Source organism: Streptopelia decaocto (assembly GCF_964273445.1).
Source record: "Streptopelia decaocto genome assembly, chromosome: 6".
Taxonomy (NCBI): Eukaryota; Metazoa; Chordata; class Aves; order Columbiformes; family Columbidae; genus Streptopelia; species Streptopelia decaocto.
The window spans coordinates 20,235,088-20,254,458 of NC_138660.1; the positions used below are offsets into that span (position 1 = coordinate 20,235,088).

Here is a 19,371-nt window from a genome sequence, read left to right on the forward strand (position 1 = left end):
TGCCTGTAACTTGCCATGTCTGTAGCTTTGTAGAAGTTTTGGAGTTTACCTAGAAGTGTGTGTTCGGTTTTGTTATCCAATAGTATAATGAGAGCTTCACTTGCAGGTATATGGCTTAGAGAGTCCAAATAATGAAGAAAGACAAGAACAACACACACCCCAAGATGGTAATTTGTGTAAATAGTGTTTATAGTAATCCCACGTGCAAACTCTGCCCCGTCCCCAGCTCCGGCTTCCCCGGGCAGCCCACGAGGGGCGGGCAGGAATCACGGGCAGGGTTTGCCCTTGTCGGCTCGCTCCCAGCCCGGCGCGGTGCTGACCCGCGGGGCTTCCCAGCGCCGCTCGCTCTCTCCGGCCCGAAGCGGGGGGGGCGGCGGCGGCGGCAGCTGGAAAAGTTTGCAGGTGCGCGGGGGCGCGTGGGCAGCGGGGACCCCTGGGCGCGCGCTGCCCGGCTCGGCGGGCGGCGGCTCGCGCGCGGCGCTGCGCGCGCGCGGGGCGGGGGGAAGGGGCGTCGCCATCTGCTGCGAATTGCCGGTCATTGGATTAGTGCCCCCGGGGATGAGATCAGCGGGATCGGCTTTCGCAGGGGGCTCGGCGCTCGCCGCGCTCCCCAGCTGCGCCGGCTCTCGCATGAGGCGGCGGCGGGCGGCCCCGGGGAGGCAGCGCGCACAAAGCCCGGGAGCCGCCACAGGCCGCCTCCCGCCTCGCCGCCGCCCCCGGCACCGGGCACCGGGCGGGGCTCCCGGGCGGCCCGGCCCAGCCGAGCGGAGCCGAGCCGAGCGGGGCTGCGCCGCCCCGAGCCCCGGAGCCCTCCGCAGCGCCCCGGGCGCGGCGCCTCCCGGCTCCCCCCGCCTCCCCGGGGCCGCGACTCGCCCTGGCGCGGCGGCGGTTGCTGGCAGGCAGTTGGGATCGGTCTTCTCCCGGAGAGAGCACCGTGGAGGGGGCACTCCTGCGAGTCACAGCGGCTGGGGCTTGAGTTTGTTTACTTGCGACGGGCGTCTCTTCCCCGGGATTCTTTCTCTGCTCACATAACGGATCGATAGAGGTGCTCGGAGGGGGTTTATGGTAAGTTTGCCATGGGTGGGCTCTTCTGTTCGTGGGAATTCTGTGTTTTGTTGCAGTGTGTAGAGACGAGATTTTTTTTCTTTAAACAGTGCTGTTTTTCAAGCTGGTGTTTAAAGAAATACTCTTCTGAAACGCTTTCTGATTTACACTGAAGTATTTTATAATAGAAAATAGTTTCTTGAGCTATAAAAGAGAATTATTTCTACGTGTTAGGCAGGTAAAGATTTACGTTTCTTATAAACTGAGTTTGACTTTGCGCTGAAGAAAGCAAAACCTCTTGCCTGATGCTTGCCACAAGCCAATATTTTACTGTGGTTACTTGGTGCTTTTTCCGGCAGTAAAAGCCAGACCTCAGTTCAACTGTTTAGACGGATCTGAAATCCTAAACTATCCTCGCAGCAAGGCTAGGAGGCAAGCTGAAGCTTTGTCAAGTCAAGTCCGAATTTGTATGCATGACTTGGGTTTCAACAAAGACAGGTATTGACTGAATTTCCCCCCGCGTTACTCCCAGAGCTGCCAGCCGGGATAGGTGCTGCCCCTGCAGCAGGGCCCGGCTGGGGACCGACCGCTGCCCTCCTGCCGGGATCACTCCTGAAGAGGCTTCGGCATGAGGGCAGCCGAGGAGCTGATGTGGCAGCGTCTGTGCTGGCTGCAATTCATTTTTATTTCTTTGTGTCTAGGACGTGGAGCATAGATTGCTCTAGGGGGGCAAGCATCCTATGTGGAGAGGTGGCCAGCTGCTATTTCAGTCGCTGTTTTGATGTTTGCTCCAGCCCTTTGGTGCTGAAGTCATAACTGATATTTTCACAGTGCTTTGCTTGCCTTTGGTGACAGAAGTGGTCCCTGGTATCTCCACGTTGCTGAAGAGCTTGTCCTCTGGGGAGGAAACAGCCCCAAAGAGTTACTCCTGATGCTTGTGGCTGAAACTGGCCTGGCGCGTGCAGCATATCTCAAAGGATGCTACATTTTTAATGTTGTTTCTGTAACTAAAGCAGCTTGTAAGGGACGTGAATATCAAATAGCCGTTAGGCTGTTTGGCACTGCTGACAGAGTGATGCCAGATCCATTGAGTTCTCTTAACAACAAGTGGAAGTTTTATAACCGGCCTTGGTAATGGAAGTCTGGTTTTCTTGGTAGCTAATATGCCTCAGTGTCTTGCTGCTGACTGTGGATGTCCTTGGATGACCGTTCCGTGTGCCTCAGTGTCCATGCCAGGGCTGCAGGGAGACTGGGTACTTCCCTGCGTCACAGGGATGATAAAACTTCACAGCTCCATGCCTTGCTGGGGCCCTCATGTGGGTGTTGCTCTGGAAGTACACGCTGGGGCTGTTGGGCTTGGAAAGCCCTGTGCTCACTGATCCCCTCCTACCAGTGTGCTCTCTGCACTTGTGTTTGTCTTTGCAAATGTCACTTCAGGCAGCTTTGAAACACCAGGCTTCCTGTTCAACAGGCTTTGGGGCTTGGGAGTAATTAGGAGTTGTGAGTTTTTTTGGCTTTTTTTTCATAGAGGCACAACCCTCCCCTACTGAAGTACTAATTGAATATCTTGTTTTCTGAAATAACTAGAACTTCTGATTTTTGATTTGACCACATTGCAGTCAGTTTTTACTCGAATTTTGTGCAGCATAGGATTGAGCCTTCTTTCCTGTCACTCCGCAAGTAGCAGCTCATTAACTTGTCAGTCCTCGTTGTTGCTGTGTAAACTTCTGTAATGGATTTTCCATGTACCAAGAAAAATCAAGCAAGCTATTTTTGTCTTGTTTTCCTTTGCAATGGCTGTTTGCTCCTCTTCGGCCTGTAGGTCACAGTCCTCTTTTGTGGGGAAAGAAAATAATTTTCACAGTGGAACTCGATGCTGTGTCGTAGAACTCCGTGGTGGTTTCTTTGAGTTGGCTTTTGTAATTCGGACAGCTGGAGACTTTGCCTTTGAGGAGCTATTTTGCTTATACACTTGAGGCACAGTGACAGCAATTGAGGAAGAAAGCAAAGTAAAGCATGGTTTTCTGAGATGTTAGCTGTTAAAAATGCTTGATTAAAGTGTTTAGCAACATCATGTTAGAGACCCAGCTGGCCTATCCCCATGATTCTTCTTGGCCAAGAAGAGGGGAGTGGAAGGAGGGATGCCTTTACCAAATTCAAGTTCTGTAAGTCACGCAGCATTTTAGCTGTCTTCTCTCTTTAACCTGCTTGACTGCTCACTGCTACTGTGCTGACATCCTTGACTCGCATCTTTTTGTGCTGGGGCAACACCGCTTTGGTGGTGAGGCTTACAGAGTGCTTCTGTGCACAGTAAATGCCAGCTTGAGTAATGATAACGCGGAGTGTCCTTGATACTCACTCCCATTTCCTTCCTCAGTTAGTGAGAATAAATTCACTCTTCTTAGAATATCCACGTAAAGGAATTGTAGATGTATTTTTGTTTTAGCAGGTTTCCTAGGATAGAGATTTGACATAAATGTTGCTGGAGTTCATAAATCCTGGCTTAAGGCCAAGGCAAGACTGATGGTAGAGAGGAGCAGAGGCTGGTGCCTGCCTTCCTGACGCCAGCCAGGAAGCAAACCTGGGCTCATGGCTCAAGCAGTGAAGGGCTTCACGCTGGCAAAACTGTTTAGATGGGCGCAGCTAATTTAGTGTAGGTTTGCTGAGTTATGTTAGTAGAGTACACAACTTGAGGCTAATGGAGATGTAAGCCACACATATTGTCCTGGGAACTTACACTATTTATTAACCCATTATAGATCAATTTTCTGTGATGAAGGCAATGCTTAAGGCTGCCCCTTGAGCCGTTAACCAATTTTTTGAAGTCAAAATGCAGTGTAAGGTTGCTATGTGTATCCAAATATTTGCTAATAATTCTGGAAGTTAGTGTTGTTGGACTTACTGTCTGAGAACAAACATGTGCTGTGGATTGCAACTTGCCAGACCAGATAGCTACCTCACCCACACGTATTTTTTTGTGGGGTTGTGTACATGCTAGTGAATCCGCGTCACTCCCTGCAGCACACACATCCTTTAGGGATGGCTTTAAGCTGTCTCTGTAACATACAATTTGGGCAGCTGAGAACTCTGTAGCTGATGTATGGTTGTGCTGTAGGATAAGATGTTAATGTATCGTGAGCTTCTGGGAAGAGTAGTTTATGTATTCAGAATTTTAACTTTGCTCAACTTTGGCTCAGGTTATTTGGGGGGGAGGTTGTTTGGAACGTCTTGCTTATTTGCTTTTTACTTTGAAAAGGTGGCTGTGACTTGCTCACACGGTCAATAGACCATAAATGTTGACATGAAATAGACATAATGTTGACATAAATGGACGTAAATGTTGTAGTGTGCCACTCCAAAAGGGCTGAATAATGAAAAATCAACTGTTGTCCTCCGAGAAAGTTATTTTGTTACACTGTCTAAGCTACTGTTGCTTGACTGTTGCTGTGTGCTCTTTCCAGAGGAAAGGTATTTGAAGTGGTGGGTGCTGTCTGAATCCCGCTGTAAGATGATGTCCGGTGTGATGTCAGGAAATGCCTTTCTCTTGCCTTGGCTGTTTGCAGTGCTTTACAGCCCACAGCCCTTTACATTGTATGATGATAATTTTGTGTGTGTATGTGTGTGTTTGGAAAGCTGGCAGTATAATCAATAGCATCCATGACTGACCAAGGAAAAATCCTTGCCTTGAAGAGATTTTGTTCTAAAGCAAGGCTTAAAGAAAGCAGTGTGCCCTAATAGCCTTGGTGGCAGCGTGGAAACATGTATCAAAGAGGAGAGCAAGAAAACAGGGTTTATGTTTTGGGAGCAGTGCTCGCAGGGTGCCATGGGTCTGAGCTAAGAACTGCAGTTGCAATTTGACTGGCAATATTTGGTTAAAACCCGATGGCTGTATTTTGGCTACCTCTGCTCTATTAAAGACTGGACCTGCCCATCAGGAGTGCTGGGTAGAGCTCACTACTTTCCTTCCTTTGGCTCCTTTTTGACCAGTAATGGAGTAGTGAAAAGTACTAGCTTATTTAAATTTACCTGCGTATATATATATATTTTTTTTTTTTTTTTGAGGGTATCTTTTTAAAATGGATGTTGTCTTTGCCTCAGAGGCTAATACTGTGCATCTCCTAATCTGTGTATCAATTGAAATGCAGAATTTTAATATAATTTGCTGTGTTTTGGTCATAGCGAAGAAACGTATGAGGGAGAGTTTGAATCTGTTTGCTTTCTTAGTGAGAGGTGAAGTGCTCAGGTTAAATGTGGGTGCTTAGCTGTGACCTAAATCTGTTCATACTGAAGTCACCTGAACTTAGATGGATGCTGAGCAGTATTTGATATAACTTTTGCTTCTTGCTGCTTAATCTGTGTATCTTTGGGCTGAACGTGATAGAGTAATGCTGCTCCTGACTGCTGTCAGGTGACAGGTTTTGTTGTGTTGCACTGCAGAGTGTGGGTGACTTAGCAACTTTATCTTTGAGGATTTGTCAAAGGCTGAAGTGACAGGTACACTTTGGTGTGCGGCACGAAGCATGGCAATGCTTGAAATCCATCTTTGAGCTGATTACAAACTAATTCTTTCAGAGCCATACCGCAGACGCTGTAGTTGAGTTTGCTTTCTTGATTTAAATATGTGTATATCCCAAAGCTCTTTCTAATACTGCCTTTCTTGTTTCACCTTATCACCAAGGTCTGGCATGCACTTGCCTTCTGTTAGACTGAGCTGTTCCTTTCTATGTTGACAAGTCCCGAAGATCTCGCAAAGGCCTTTTGAGAGAGAGAAAAGATTGGCTGTGTTGATGCTGTCTTGTCGGAAGAACGAGGATTTATTTGCTTCCTGCACAAACAGGTCCATGCCCTGGCACCTCAGCAGGGTCTGACTTGTGCGAGCTCCCTCTCCCCACGCCTGCCCTTGGTGGGGCGGCTGCTGGGCTTCTGCAGCAGCTCCTGCCCACGGCTGCCAGCGAGGGCTGTGGTGAGCACTGCGCTGCCGGGCGCTTTGCTGTTGTGTATCTTGAGTAGTTCTCGTGCTCTGTACCTGAAGGGAGCAAGGCTCGATATGAGGGGGGAGTGGGAGGTCAGTACCTGGACACCATTCAGGCTCCTTCTACACCTGGCAGCAGCAGCTGCCTCGCCTGACTTGGAGTTTTTCTCATGACAAGACTGCAGTATTAGGTAGTCTGAGCAGTGCTTTGTCCATTTCTTTTTAAACTCAGTAGGCTTTGTTAAAAGTGGTGTTTCTTGAATATTAAAAAAATTACCTTATTTAGAATTGCTCTCTCAAGGGGGCATTAATCATATGAGAGCATTTGCATAGTTTTAGGCATGGATAAAGGCAGGATCTTTCAAAATTGCCAAAAGGTTTAGGTACTTAGTCGTCATTTAATTTTTACTGTTTGTCATCCACCTCTTCTTCAATGAATGCAGAAATAAATACCCTACATTTTTTGTTATATATTGGAGGCCATAATTTCAAAAGAAAGCTTTGTTGCACAAAGTATTTACATCAGTGGTACATTTCATACTGAGCATGTGCTGTCCACAAAACTCCCTAAGTGGTGATTATAGCCATGGTCATGATCTGTGAGTTTATTTTTTTGTTTTTTCTTCAAGAATATTCTGAAAAATAGTTTTACTAGGGAGAGCCAGAAGTGGCTTGCAAGAAAGTTGGCTGTTGTTACCTTTGAACACTGACTTATTCCACAAAATCTCAAGCTTATTTCATAATTAAACTATTTTTGATAGGAGCTATGCAGTGCACAAATTTGTCAATGATGACTGTCTTACTTCACAGGTCAGAAAACGCTGTGACAGTCAAACCTATGTGTAGCCAAGGAAATAGTTGGATTAAGTGTGGGGTAAAGGGAATTTTTGATTCAGAGCTTAAATTATTTTGTACGTTACTAGCTAAATTGTAAAAGGTTTCTTGTTTTGAGAATTACTTTAAGGGTAGCTTGGACATATAGACCAATCATGGGTACTTTTGAAACTTTGTTTTCCAAGCTAAATATTTTGGACTCCATTTCCAGAATAAGCTCCGCTGTGTTATTTGCCAAAGGTTGTCATGTGCTTTTGGCAGCAGAATTGTTGTAGTATTTTGAAGCGAATAGCTGCTTTAAAATCAAGTTAAAATGTTAATTTGTTGATACTAGTATTTCTTGCTTAGTGATGTCATTACATATAATTTTGTAGTGTATCCTGTGTTTGAGTTAATTTACATGGATTATTGGCTCAATTTAAAAGTGATCCCATAATTCAGTGTAGTGAATCTGGGGATTTAAGAGTTAAAATTGAAATCTGGTCTTTATGGCATTGTTTGTGTTGTATTATTTGCTTTTCTGGCTGAAAGAGACACTTAGTTGAGCTTAAGAAAAGCTCATTAAAATTAAAATTTAACTATTCCTTTTGTTATCTTCAAAGTTCATCCTTATTTAACCTGTAAGAAGATTGACTTGTAGATATTTTTTTCAGATTTGTGTGACATGGAGAACTGAGTATCTGTTCCACATGGTTTATCACTGGTCTCCTTGGACTTAAACTGAGGACCTGGGTGTGCAATACTGGCACGTGCTGAACTTTTCAAAGACCTATGAATATTTTGGGGCTCCAGCTAGTTCACTTGAGCAGCATCGTTATTTTATCCTTTGTATAGGAAAGAAGCAGCAGATGCCCTTGGGCATGTGTTAAACCTGAGACTGTTGATAAATGAAATTCTGAGCTTTGGTGGTTTCATCCCGTGATTTAACAAGGTCCCTGTCTGTGGAACACAGCAGCTCGGTGGTTATTTTGGGGGTGTGACCCCACCAAGGAGGTGCATTGTGTCAACTTGATGTAATAAATTAAAATGCAGCATAAAGAAGCCAAAATACTGGCTTCCCTGTTGTTGTTGAAAACTGTTGTTGAGCATATCAGAGATGTCAGGAGTTGTTTGAACTAAAGATGGTGACGCATTGGAGTGTATAAAAGACAGCAAATGCTGCCATCCCAACCTCATTTTAACTATGTTGCTGCATATTAGTGTTACACCTGGTTTGTGCCAGCTGTTGACTGCGTCCCTGCTTTTCGGTATTGTCAGTCTCTGATGCTGTTAACATCTGGGTAATACTTACTGTGATATTCCCCTTTCTAATTTAGAGTGTACAGATCATTCACTAAATATTTATATAGTCCTTCATTTTGATGTTGCAAGATAAAAAGGATGTTTTTTCCATCATCTTTGGTATTCAAAGGCACATAATGTGTTGCGGCTGCTGATTATTTAAAATTATTAAAACATAAAATAAAGACGTTCCTTTGTACTTTGGTCAGTGCTGATGTAAGAGTTTCCAGTAGTCTAGAAAATCTTCCATGTAGTTCATTGATGGCTTGTTTAGACTAAGATGCAGTGTTTTAAGTGCAACGATAATTTACCAAAGATGTGAGAATGTGCTCAGGAAGGATTTGTTACAACACGTGTGGTATCTGATCCTTTGAGGTTTAAATATAACAAGATATATTAAACAAGCATGAGCATGAGATGTGGAATATGTACTGGTTGTTCTTAAGTTTCTTAACGTTCATATCAATGGTATGTGGAGCAAAATGTGTGGGTGGAGAGGAGGAAGGGAAGAGAGGCTCGCCTGTACAATAACGTTCCCAGCAGCCATGTACTGAAGCACAGACACAGCGGGAGGAGAGGAACATTCAACAGCACAGGTTCTTGGAGGTGCACCTGGAGAAAAGGTGTTTAGTTTGTCAAAGGGGCTAAGCTTAAGTATTCCTCAGGATTTTAAAATTAAATGGGGAGCGAAAATAGATTTCATAGGCACGATGCACAAATGAACCTGTCGGAGTTGTTGTAGGATGCTTCTGTAATGCTCAGACCCCTGTAAGCACTCAGCACTGACGTGGAAACGTACCTCACCTTTGATAATTGCTTTCTGTTTCCTACTCTTAGACCCTGTAACATGAATCAACAGCTTATTTTTACTCATATGCACCTCTTTCAAGCAATGTTGAATGATAATGCAAGAGTAGAAAAAAATCCATACATGCCAGGCCATCTCAGTTTGACTGCTGGAAGAAAACACCAAAGGGAAATTCAAGCTGAAGTGTTTCAGCGCTCCAGGGCCGCAAGGCTGACTGATGAGCTCGCTCTTACTGCTGTACTCCATCCACAGCCTGCTAATAGAGGATATTGGAGCAGAATGTCTTAATGAATACAGAAGCCAACTCTTATTTTTAGACTTGTTTTCCCTGTGTTAAAATAGATTGGAACTTGGGGAACCTATGCCCAAGGTTGGGCAGAAGTGTGACTAAGTAGTGAATGCTGCCTGCTGTGCAACTATTTGGGAGATGAGGGGAAACTGTTTCTCTTTCCCTGTAGCTGCGATTGATTGTTGGTGTAATGTAGTTCCAGTGTGTGAAGGCCTGACATCCTGTGTGCTTCTGCAAATGAATGAAGATAGTGAATTAATGCAGAAGTGTTTTTCTTTTAATTTTGAGTGTTGGAAAGAGTGGGAAAATCACTGCCTTAATCTGGCATCTAAATTTAGATGCCTGAATTAGCGGTGCAGGAAACGTGAGTGTAGAGAGCAGCTCCGTTCCTCTGGAGCGATGCTGGCGGCATAGACAGCTTGGGCACATAAGTCATTCAGGCACCTCCACTGTGCCAAGCAGGCATCTCTGTACCCCTTCTGAAAAATGGGTGTGGGATGCTTCCTCTGGATATCCTTACACCAAGACATCACAGGCATTTTAATACAACATTCATCAGAGTTCCTACTGAAGTGGTCTTCACAATGGATTTTCTGCTTGTACTTTTTTTTTAATCTGAATATTTGCATACAGTGGTTTCTGCTTCCACAACTGTTTTGTGTTTGGTTTCCTAAGCGGTAAGAAATGGAGTATGCTGAAATCAAAGCTGACTGTGATAGACTATTGTATAATTGTAAGGGAAAATTCAAGCAGTTACTCTGTTGCAGCAAAGATGTGTGGGTTGGTGGTCTTGGTAGAATTCAGTTGTTGCATTTAGGTCTCTTATGGTGCAAGAAGACATTTTTATTATATGCAAGAATTAGCTTTTGAAATAAAGGGGATTATCTTTCATTTTAATCACTCTGTCTTAATAGCAGCGAAGAAAAATCATTGTTTTGTAAGAGTCCCAACTCCATTCTCAGTGTTTTCTAGAATGACATTTTAATTGAATTTTATATCTATGGGACTGATACTTAAAACTTGCTGTTCTCTTGGGTTCATATATGTTCCCTCACTGTATATTAATCAGTTGTATTTTTAAAGAGCGTAAGCTTCTGTCTTGCTTGTCTTACCAAAAAAAAACTCGGTAAACAATTCTCCGTGAAGAGAATTATTACTTCTATTGGTTGTTTTTAATGTGTAACTCTAATACTCAGCTATGCTTCTCTTGTTAACATGAAGCATTATATAGTTGCTTCATATCCAGTACATGAAGAGCTTGTAAATAAATAACAAAAATAGGTTTAAATTTCATGCCTGTACTTAGCAAAACTAATGGATGGTAATCAGCATAATGGCTGATGATAGATTGTGCTGTGCCAGCAGGGGAACTTGCACCCAGAAACACTAACACAGAGCAGGAGTGGATGGAGACTGTTTGGTGAATGTGTTCTCCAGATGCTTTCTTAATTCCTTCAATTACCTTGATTAAGCAGCTTAGCTTAAATAAGCAGAATATGTGACTTGGAAGTTGTCCCATGTAGTATTTTCCTGTTGCCTTAGGAATTAATTCCTTTGATATTTTGCCTGTGTAAAGCAGGCAGCCTTGGTCGCTCCTGCATCTTGCACAGACATGAGATGGTGTATGCTTAGTACGAGAGGCATACACAGGGTGGGTTTTTTTCTCCTCTGCAATTGGATCTAGGCAGAAATCATAGATCATAGTGATTTCTGCACAGTGCAATTGAATGGAGACTGGCTACCTTACATTTTATTAGTATTGAAAGCTCCCCGCTGCGTACATCACTACGAATCCTTCCTGCACAGAGAAGGATGTCCCCGTTTTTCCCTTTGCGATTTGCTCTACTCCAGAGCTGTTCTGTGGTGCAAGGTTGGCTCTGAATGCCATCCTCCGATACCTGAGCTGGATACCGGGTATGTCGGTGGCAGAGCCTGGCCAAAGCAGCGACTGGGAAGATTTTCTGCATGGGATTCTTTGTTCACGAACGCTGTGCACCGTGTTCCAATTACAGCATTTGAATGTGTGTTTTCTCACTGCTCTTGGGTGTCTGTGTTGGCTGCAGCTGTAGCACAGGGTTCCTGTCAGTCTCTCTTTGTTTCTGGTAAGAATGGTGGTTACGTTATAGTGTCTTCTCTTTTTCAGAACACAGGAAAGTGGCCAAAGATGAAGTCTGGTGGTACTAGAGAACTTATCCATTAGGAACTACTGCAGCACAAACTTAAGGTTGACTTTTGGGTATTGTGGTAGCCTGGAGCTCTGTGTGGCTCACCTTCTGTGTTTTCAGTTGCTGGTCCAACAAATTCCAGATTATAGGAGTCTCCATCTGGCTCTGTCTTGTCCTCCAGCAGGAATGTGTCCTGAGCTCCACTGTTACATGGCCACAGACTATTTTGACCAGTTTTCTGAACAAATACAAGTATTTTTTTCAGTATTAGAAGTAGAGATGTGTCTCACAGATTGTCTTTAAATCCATGTGGCAGCTTTGGAAATGGGGATCTGTGTTTGTAACTGTTTTTTTCCTTGCAAGAGTTTCAGAGAAGACCCTGACACTTTTACCTTTTCTCCTCCCCTCGATTATACTGTACTGATAAAAATCATGACATAAACATCTTGATAATTACTATTAAGTCTGTAAATTGGGATTGAACAGGTAACTGCTACCTAATGAAAGGTGTTGGTTGAATGGTATGTTTGTGTGGTCTGTCTTCTTCCAGCAGTGCCAGCTGGGCTTTACTAGCTTTAAGAACCTTTGCTGTGGATTTGGAGGTAAATGTCTTCAAAGGGTACTAAAATATGAGAAGAGCATCCAAGTGTTTTTGGTGGCCTTACATATGTACTGGTTTCTCCCCCTTTCTCAATGTTGATTATGAAGGGGACATTAAATGAGTTATTATGTTGGTTCTGGAGGTGTATGAGGTAAATTTCTTCCTCTTCTTTCTCCTCTCATTTTGGAGAAGATTTACTTTTATCTCTCTTGCAGAACGGGCATTTACAAGCTGTAATTTTATCCCAGTGGTGAGCTTATCCGCATCATAGAATTTAAATTTTGTTAGGTGAATCCCACGTGTGGGATCTGGTTAATATTTGCAGCTGATTTTTAGGATTTGGAAACCAGTGATCTTTCAGGAATTGGAGTGAGCCGGTGGCTGTGGAGAAGGATCAGCATCCACTAGTGATGAATTGTGATGATGAAGTCTCTGGCGTGAGGTCAGGAAGACTCATGTGGAAGAGAGCTCTGAAGTTTAGGGAGAGTCAAAGCCTTAATTCTTAAGAAGAGAAAACAGAACAGGGACACGCAAATAAAGTCTTTCTTCTCTTATGTAATGACTTTGGTGTAGAATCTTGTATCTTGATGACTAATGCAAGCCAATTAGCTTTTACAAACCAGCCTTGCCTAAATGTAATTATTTTGGGGATATTTCAGATTTTTGTGAATAATTGAGCCCTGAATTGGTCCCATAATTGAGTCCTAATATGAGCAGAACTGAGTCCATCAGGAAGGCTGCATGATTAAGCAAGCCACATGTGGCTTCCTGGTATTAAAGAAGCTGATGATGGGGTGTGCAGGGGAAGGGGTGGAAATAAGGATGAGACTGAAAAGACCAGGACTGTAAGAGAAAGCCCTTTGCCGTAAATCTGTGATGAAGATGATGTGCAGGGGAATTCAAAATACCTGTTTTTCATTCCTTCCCTTGCTATGGGGAAAGACCGCTGCTCATGACAGAGATTCTTCAGGTAGTTCAAAGCATTCACAAACTTCTGGACTTTAACACTCCATTTAACTTCTGTACTGCGTAAATTACTATCTTTGAACTTGGCTCTGTTTTTGATCTGTTTTTACTGTAAACTGTAACAGAGTTAATGGTAAATCTAAAAATGCACAACTGCTCTTGATCCAATGATTCTAGTAGCAATTTCCATGTTTGCACAATGCTGGGAAAAGTATATGTCAGTGAATCTTTTGAAAGACTGGTTGAAACTTAAAACCCTCAGATTTCTAGTGTCTTTAGATACTCTTTTTTTGTCATAACCCATTGGCCAAAGGCCTTGCTTTCCTCTGCTGAAGCAATTTATAGTGATTGTGCAGTATCCAGCATGGTTTTACATTCAAAAGAGTGGGGTGGTTTATATGTGACTTCCAAGTCTTTTGCAATAGTAAATCATAGTTTGCTTGGTAAATGCAAATTTGCACTTATGCTGATGTGAATATCTTGGTTTAACGTCAAATGATTCTGGAAGAATGTTTGTATTAATCAACTCACTTCCCTTCTGCTTGTGCTGTTCTTGAGGATGTGATAAACAAAAACAAGTCTATATATTATTATATATTATACATGTTGATGTAGCTCAGCTTGTATTTACTGATGTGCTTTCTCTTTGTGTATAGTGCTGCTGATGCAAATATAGACTGCGCATATTTTTCTTCAGGGTAAAGCAGGGCCTGCCTGAGTTATTGGCGAATTGGTGTCTGGCAGATTGAGAGGGTGTCTTGAAGATTCTTTGCCATAATATCAAATACATTTTGTTGTTGTTGTGCAAAGATTTTGCAAGACTTCCAGGTAGTCATATTAGGTGACAGCACAACTAGAGATTGAGTACTAATTTATTTTTATTCCCATCAAAACTTGCATCCTGATACAATTTTCTTCCAAATAATTTTCAGTATTTATTTTTTTCCTTTTCCTCCTAATGCATTAAAGAATGAAATATGGGTAGTAATTAATTGTTACAAATAAAACATCTCTTGAAAGAGAATTCTTCGTGGAAGACTGCTTAGCAGTGGGAACTTAAGCATGAAGTTATTTTGAGAAATACAGACCTTGTGTTTGAGCTTGCAGATCATAATGTGTGTTGAGACTCCTGTAGGCAGGCACAAAGCTGTTGTACGTCTGTTAGGAAGTCTAGTGTGGATTTTTTTAAGTTCTTTTCTGTGGTCAAAAATACCTGGAATTGTTGGCACTTGTAGCATGAAATTGTTCTAGGATGTGCACTGTTAGGTCAGTAGTAGAGACATGTAAATGCTGCTCGGAGTAGCAACTTCTCTCACCATGGCTCTTCCTAGTTGGAGGCCCTCTAGGACAATGAAAGGTCCAGAAGGAAAATAACATTCCACGTAGCCTTCACCACTGTGAGACCCAGCCTGGGTTCTCACCAAGGTGTCCTCTGTGTCTTCAGGGTGAGGAACAGACTCTTGACATGGGACATACCTGTCTGTAAATCGTTAACTCCTGAAATCCCTGTAGCCTTTCCCAGCCTCTCCTGCATTACCACATGCCCTATTTCCTCAGTTACTAGCAAATACAAAGGAAAATACTGCTCTATAAAGTGGGAAAGTTTTTATGTGCACAAGGAAAATGGATTTTGTTGCTTGGAGCTCAGGCAGTTTGTTTCTATGATATTACTTTCTCCATCATCCTCATTTGTCTGTGCAATAGTTCTCTACTGACAGTTGGTTTTAGCAGAAGTGTGTGTTTAAGACAGATTAAATTCATTGCTGTTGCTTGAAAATGTGTTGAGTTCTTTTTGAGAAAACACTTATTTAACATGAAGTTGGCTTGTGTTCTTGTTAGCTCTCAAAAGCTGTGTGTGACTTCATTTGTCACCTCACCTGGGAAATACAAAGCCAGCCACATAGTTTCAATTTGTGATGCTGCTTCCTTAAGATATATGAAGTCTGTTTACTTAATTTCTGTTCTTTAAAAGAAGCCACTTTAGAAACTGCAGGACTGATGAAGCATTGCTTCCTGGATTTGTGTCTTGTGGCTGACTTCACTTGAACTCTTTAGGTTACAGCTTTGAAGTGAGCTCATTCTCTTTTGGGTTCCTTGGCAAGATGTAAACTCGCAGCCCAGCCTGACCTTCCATCAGGTCACTTCCAAGATGCCTGTCCTCTCTCCAGCTGTTCCTTCTGTAGGAACAGGGTTATCTTTGAGCCTGCTGCTGTAGTGTCAAATTTGGCTCATGGAGGCTATTGACTGAAATGGTTAGGGGGGAAGGGTTTAGGAGGGATGCAGATGGTGTGATTGTGTAAGCTTATTTTCCTATTAAACAAAAGAATACGCTTTTGTTCAGGATCAAACTTGTTCTGGTGTATTCATCTTCTACATGTTTGTGCAAGTACAATGGCTGGGTTCCCTCCAACCCTGCCCTCCCCCTCGCCCCACACAACCCTGAGCAGCGGGAATGGGCCCCAGCCCTGCCTGTGTTTGTGGCTCCCCTATAACTGATCACCCGTGGTTTGCCCAAAACAGCCTTTTTGAGCATCATCTTCTTCTGAGTCTGTTCAACTTGCTGCAGGAAGGAGAATATCTATCTTCAATTCTTGTCTATTTTGTTTGGCCAAAGGCACAATACTGTTTTGTCACTGGAGTCTGGCAGCGCTGTTGGAAGTATTAAAGCCATCCAGGTCAGACTGGGAACTGCCTCTAATGGGCTACTTCAGCTGGAGCATCCGATGGGTTTGATTCTGGCCCACCAATGGTGAGAGCATCTGACAGGTATTGTTTGTATGCTGCTGCTTCTGTTCAATTGAGAATTAAATAAAGGCTTCAAAACAAGATGACAAAACTATCTCAGCCATTCCAAGAGCACTGCAAATTTTAAGCTGTTAGCAAATGTTTTTTGTAGATAAAAGGGTAGAGAGGCTGAGAACTTGTCTCATCCATTAACTGCAAAAAGTATAGACACGCACTGTGAGAGTGGAGCCATCTCTTGTAGAGTCTAATAAGTCTACAGCAACCTTGTGATTAAAGAAGAGCTGCTGTTAGTGGTTGTTCCTCCTTACCCCCATCCTCATTGTGATCCTGCCGCTAGAAAACCACTTGCAGATCTAGGTTCCATCTTCAATTATGAAGACTCACCAGGTTTGGAGTATGTTGACACATACAATACTTGAGCTAATGGGACACTGTTTCACCAGAGCATGTTATTACAGTTTCTGCAGTTGCAATGAAGTGCTGGTGAAAAATGGTGTTAAGCTAGAGGAGCTCTCATCTGTCTGATTGTCACTTTTTTACATCTTTGGACCTCCCATCAGTCTGTTCTGGCGCATCCCCTGGGATTTGCTGCTGGCTAGAATAAGGAATGATGCTTTCCAGGAGTCTTTTTCTCATCTATGGCTTCCTAACTTTCCTTTTGAAATACAACTGGCTCCATTGTACATTATAGCAAAAGAAAGATGGCTGGAAGATATTCAGCCATTGTGGGCATTGTTTAATGACTGATCTGGTTTTGAAATTGAGACTGTAGGGTATTGATCCTCTACAAAGCTGTAGAGGTAAGAGTAAAATAAATAGTCTAAAAAGTGTTAAGCTGGTGACAAGTAGTAGCGACTGGAGAGAAATTGCAATATTAAAACTTAATTATTCTTTGGGCTTTAAATCTCATGTGGTCTGACACCTATTGATACTACTTATTTGGTGAAGCATGGCTGACTAGAAATGTAAAATAGCAAATGATCCTGCATAAAGCAAAGCAGAGCTGAAAACGTAACTCTCAATTTAGTGTTAAGCCTTTCTCATGTGCTAATTTGCTTTTTTAATATAACCCTGACACTTGAATATTCAAAATGGCTACATCAGGCATTCAGGAAAGACAGGAAAGTATTTACTGTAACAGAGGGGTGGCTGGAGGATGAAAGATGCATCTTTTCATGCCAGAAGGGTGAGAAAGATGCAAGCAGAGCTCATGACTTTACTGAATTTAGACATGAAGTTCAGCTTTGCCCCTTAAGGCAGCTTAAAGTGATTGGAAATTCGCTCCACAATTCTCGGGCTGCTTTTTAAATAGATGGTTCTGCCTTTCAGCTTTTTCTTTCTCCCTTTCCTTATGCTAGAGCAAGTGTTTACATTATTGTCTGATGTGCCAGATCAGAGGGCTTATCCACCTGAAAATAACCTGGCAAAATAAAATACTAATTTTTACCCACTTTAGTTTTCTGAGGCAGACCCACCTCCAGGCCATTAGAATGCAGGGGGCTGCAAGACAAAAGGGAAGATTGAATAGGAAGGGGTGGTAGAAGGGATGTAGCAGCTTGAACATCTGTAAGCTTGTGTTAATTGTGCAATCACAAGGGTATTCCTGTTAAATACCCGGAAAAGAAAGTAAAGGTTTCCTTTCAGTAACTTCAGAACTGGAATGTTGCTGTTCTAAGAAGTACTTGCATAGTAAAAAAAAAAAAAAAAAAGTGATTATATTATGTTACTATATTTGTTTTTCAAATTACATTGCTCTATTCTAACTGAGAAGTCAGCATGCAAAAAAAACCTGTCTACAGAAGTCTTTTTTTGTCACCCTTCATGTTTCTTCAGAATATGTTTGCATTTAAAACCAACTTTCAGTAGCAGAGAGGTGAATTCCAGAAACATATGCAGAGAGGTAGAAGGCATAAAACCAACCCAAAACCTCAAACCAGCTCGCTTCCAAAGTACAGTTGATGGAAGTATTTAAAAATATACATTCAGCTGTATTCATAGCTACTCAAGATTCTTTCTGAATTCTTTGTCATATGACTACACTGCTTCTAACTCTGGTGGTACAGATGGTGTGGTATTTCAGATTATTCTAATTCCAAGTGGCTAAATGCACAGTGTATTTTAATAACAAGCTTATCTTGAATTTTGAAACAATTACATATTTGTAACAGTACGAAACAAGTTACCCTTTAGGGAGGAATGTCCTTGGATTTTCAGGATTTGCATTCCTTTCAGGAATTGAAGGAGTCATGACTTACTGCTGCATTGTTCATCCCACATGTTAAATGTCATTTGCTAAGTGTTCATGCAGCATAAAATTTTATCTGTAGCAGAGGATAATTTAGAGTATCCAAGCATTTCTGGCTGATTTCATTGTTACTGTATATTCCCAGTTTGACAGAGAAAGCCAACATTGTTCAAAATGGGCAATAAATTGACAAAGTTGGATACCAGGATCTATAGTTGAATCCAAGCTGGCCAAACTTCTTAGGGTGCCAAAAATGTGCTTAATTCATTGTTACCCTCAAACCAGTGTTGTCATGGTTATGTAGCTGTTTGCACACTGGGAACATAGTTGATAGACAGTGGGCCTTGTGCCTCTATGTTGTCTGGGTGGAGGTAAAAGTCCTTGATCTTGAACTTACAAACCCTTCTTCATCAACTTGCTCAGCACAGCAGAGCTGGTGTTTTCTGTCTTCTTGTAGGGCCGTTAGGACCAGGGGTAGGTTCAGAGTGCTCCAGCACTTAAGGTATTGGTTCTGTTCAGGTATCTGGGCAATTTGGGTGCCCGTGGAGAAGGGGCCTTGGTTCAGAGCCTCCTGTTGAACTGCCAGCGTTCAGGAGTCCCCTGGCTTGCTGGTGACCAAGCCCAGGTTGGCAGGGAAGGTGGCAGCTAAGTCTGGCTGCAGGAAGGAGAAAACCCAACAAGGGTCAATATCTAAAAGAGTGGCAACTGCTGTGTAACAGCTGGAGATGCTGATAGACAGAGGGATCACCTGCCCTGCTTTTTCTGATAGACAATTTTGCTGATCAGTACCATTTGCTGGAACTCGCCTCACTTTTCACTTTTTTGGTAAGAATCCATTTAGCAGAATTAACCTAAGTCGTAGCACATTCTTACTGTAGTTTTGAATTACGTTTATGTAGTGTCATTTCTTATGCATGTTTTTCAAGCTGTCTGCACATCTCGTACATCATAATCCACAGGGAAATATAACTATGAATGCTGAAAGCTGACTTTGCAGAAAGCATGTTTCTTTTAACAACGGTTATGTTCTACTGATGCCAACAAATCAGATTGTTAAAAATGCACCCTATTTAATTACAGTAAAGTGATGTCCCAGCAAGCCTTTCTCTGGTAAGGAGTAAGTATAATTTGTGGTTTTATTGTGAATAATTTCCCTAAATATTTTGGCAATCTGCATGAGGACACTGCTAAGCAATGTTGACACACTTTTCCTGTTTGGAGTTGGTTTGTTCTTGTACAGTACGTTTAATCTAATCATCATATCCTGACAAAGCGTGACGTGAATGTGAAACTGTGAGACAGAAGTAATTTAGGTTACAAAAACTAACAGTGTTCTCAACCAGAGATTTCCAGTTGATACAGGAGTGGAGTAATGTGTGGTTCTTCTCTTCCCATGAAAACACTACTGTCTTTTCCACAAA

At 42.6% G+C, this 19,371-nt stretch overlaps 1 protein-coding gene across 2 annotated transcripts in view; it reads left to right on the top strand.

Moving 5' to 3' along the window:
* Nucleotides 1-622: 622 nt before the first annotated feature.
* SPSB4 (splA/ryanodine receptor domain and SOCS box containing 4) overlaps nt 623-19,371 on the top strand; it is an 85,949-nt gene continuing 67,200 nt past the window's right edge. Inside the window, exon 1 of one of the 2 annotated variants that reach the window (XM_082055407.1) lies at nt 623-1,069. The gene's annotated coding sequence lies outside the window, so the exon portion shown is untranslated. The remainder of the gene's footprint in view (nt 1,070-19,371) is intronic. The other variant, XM_082055406.1, reaches the window with a different exon arrangement.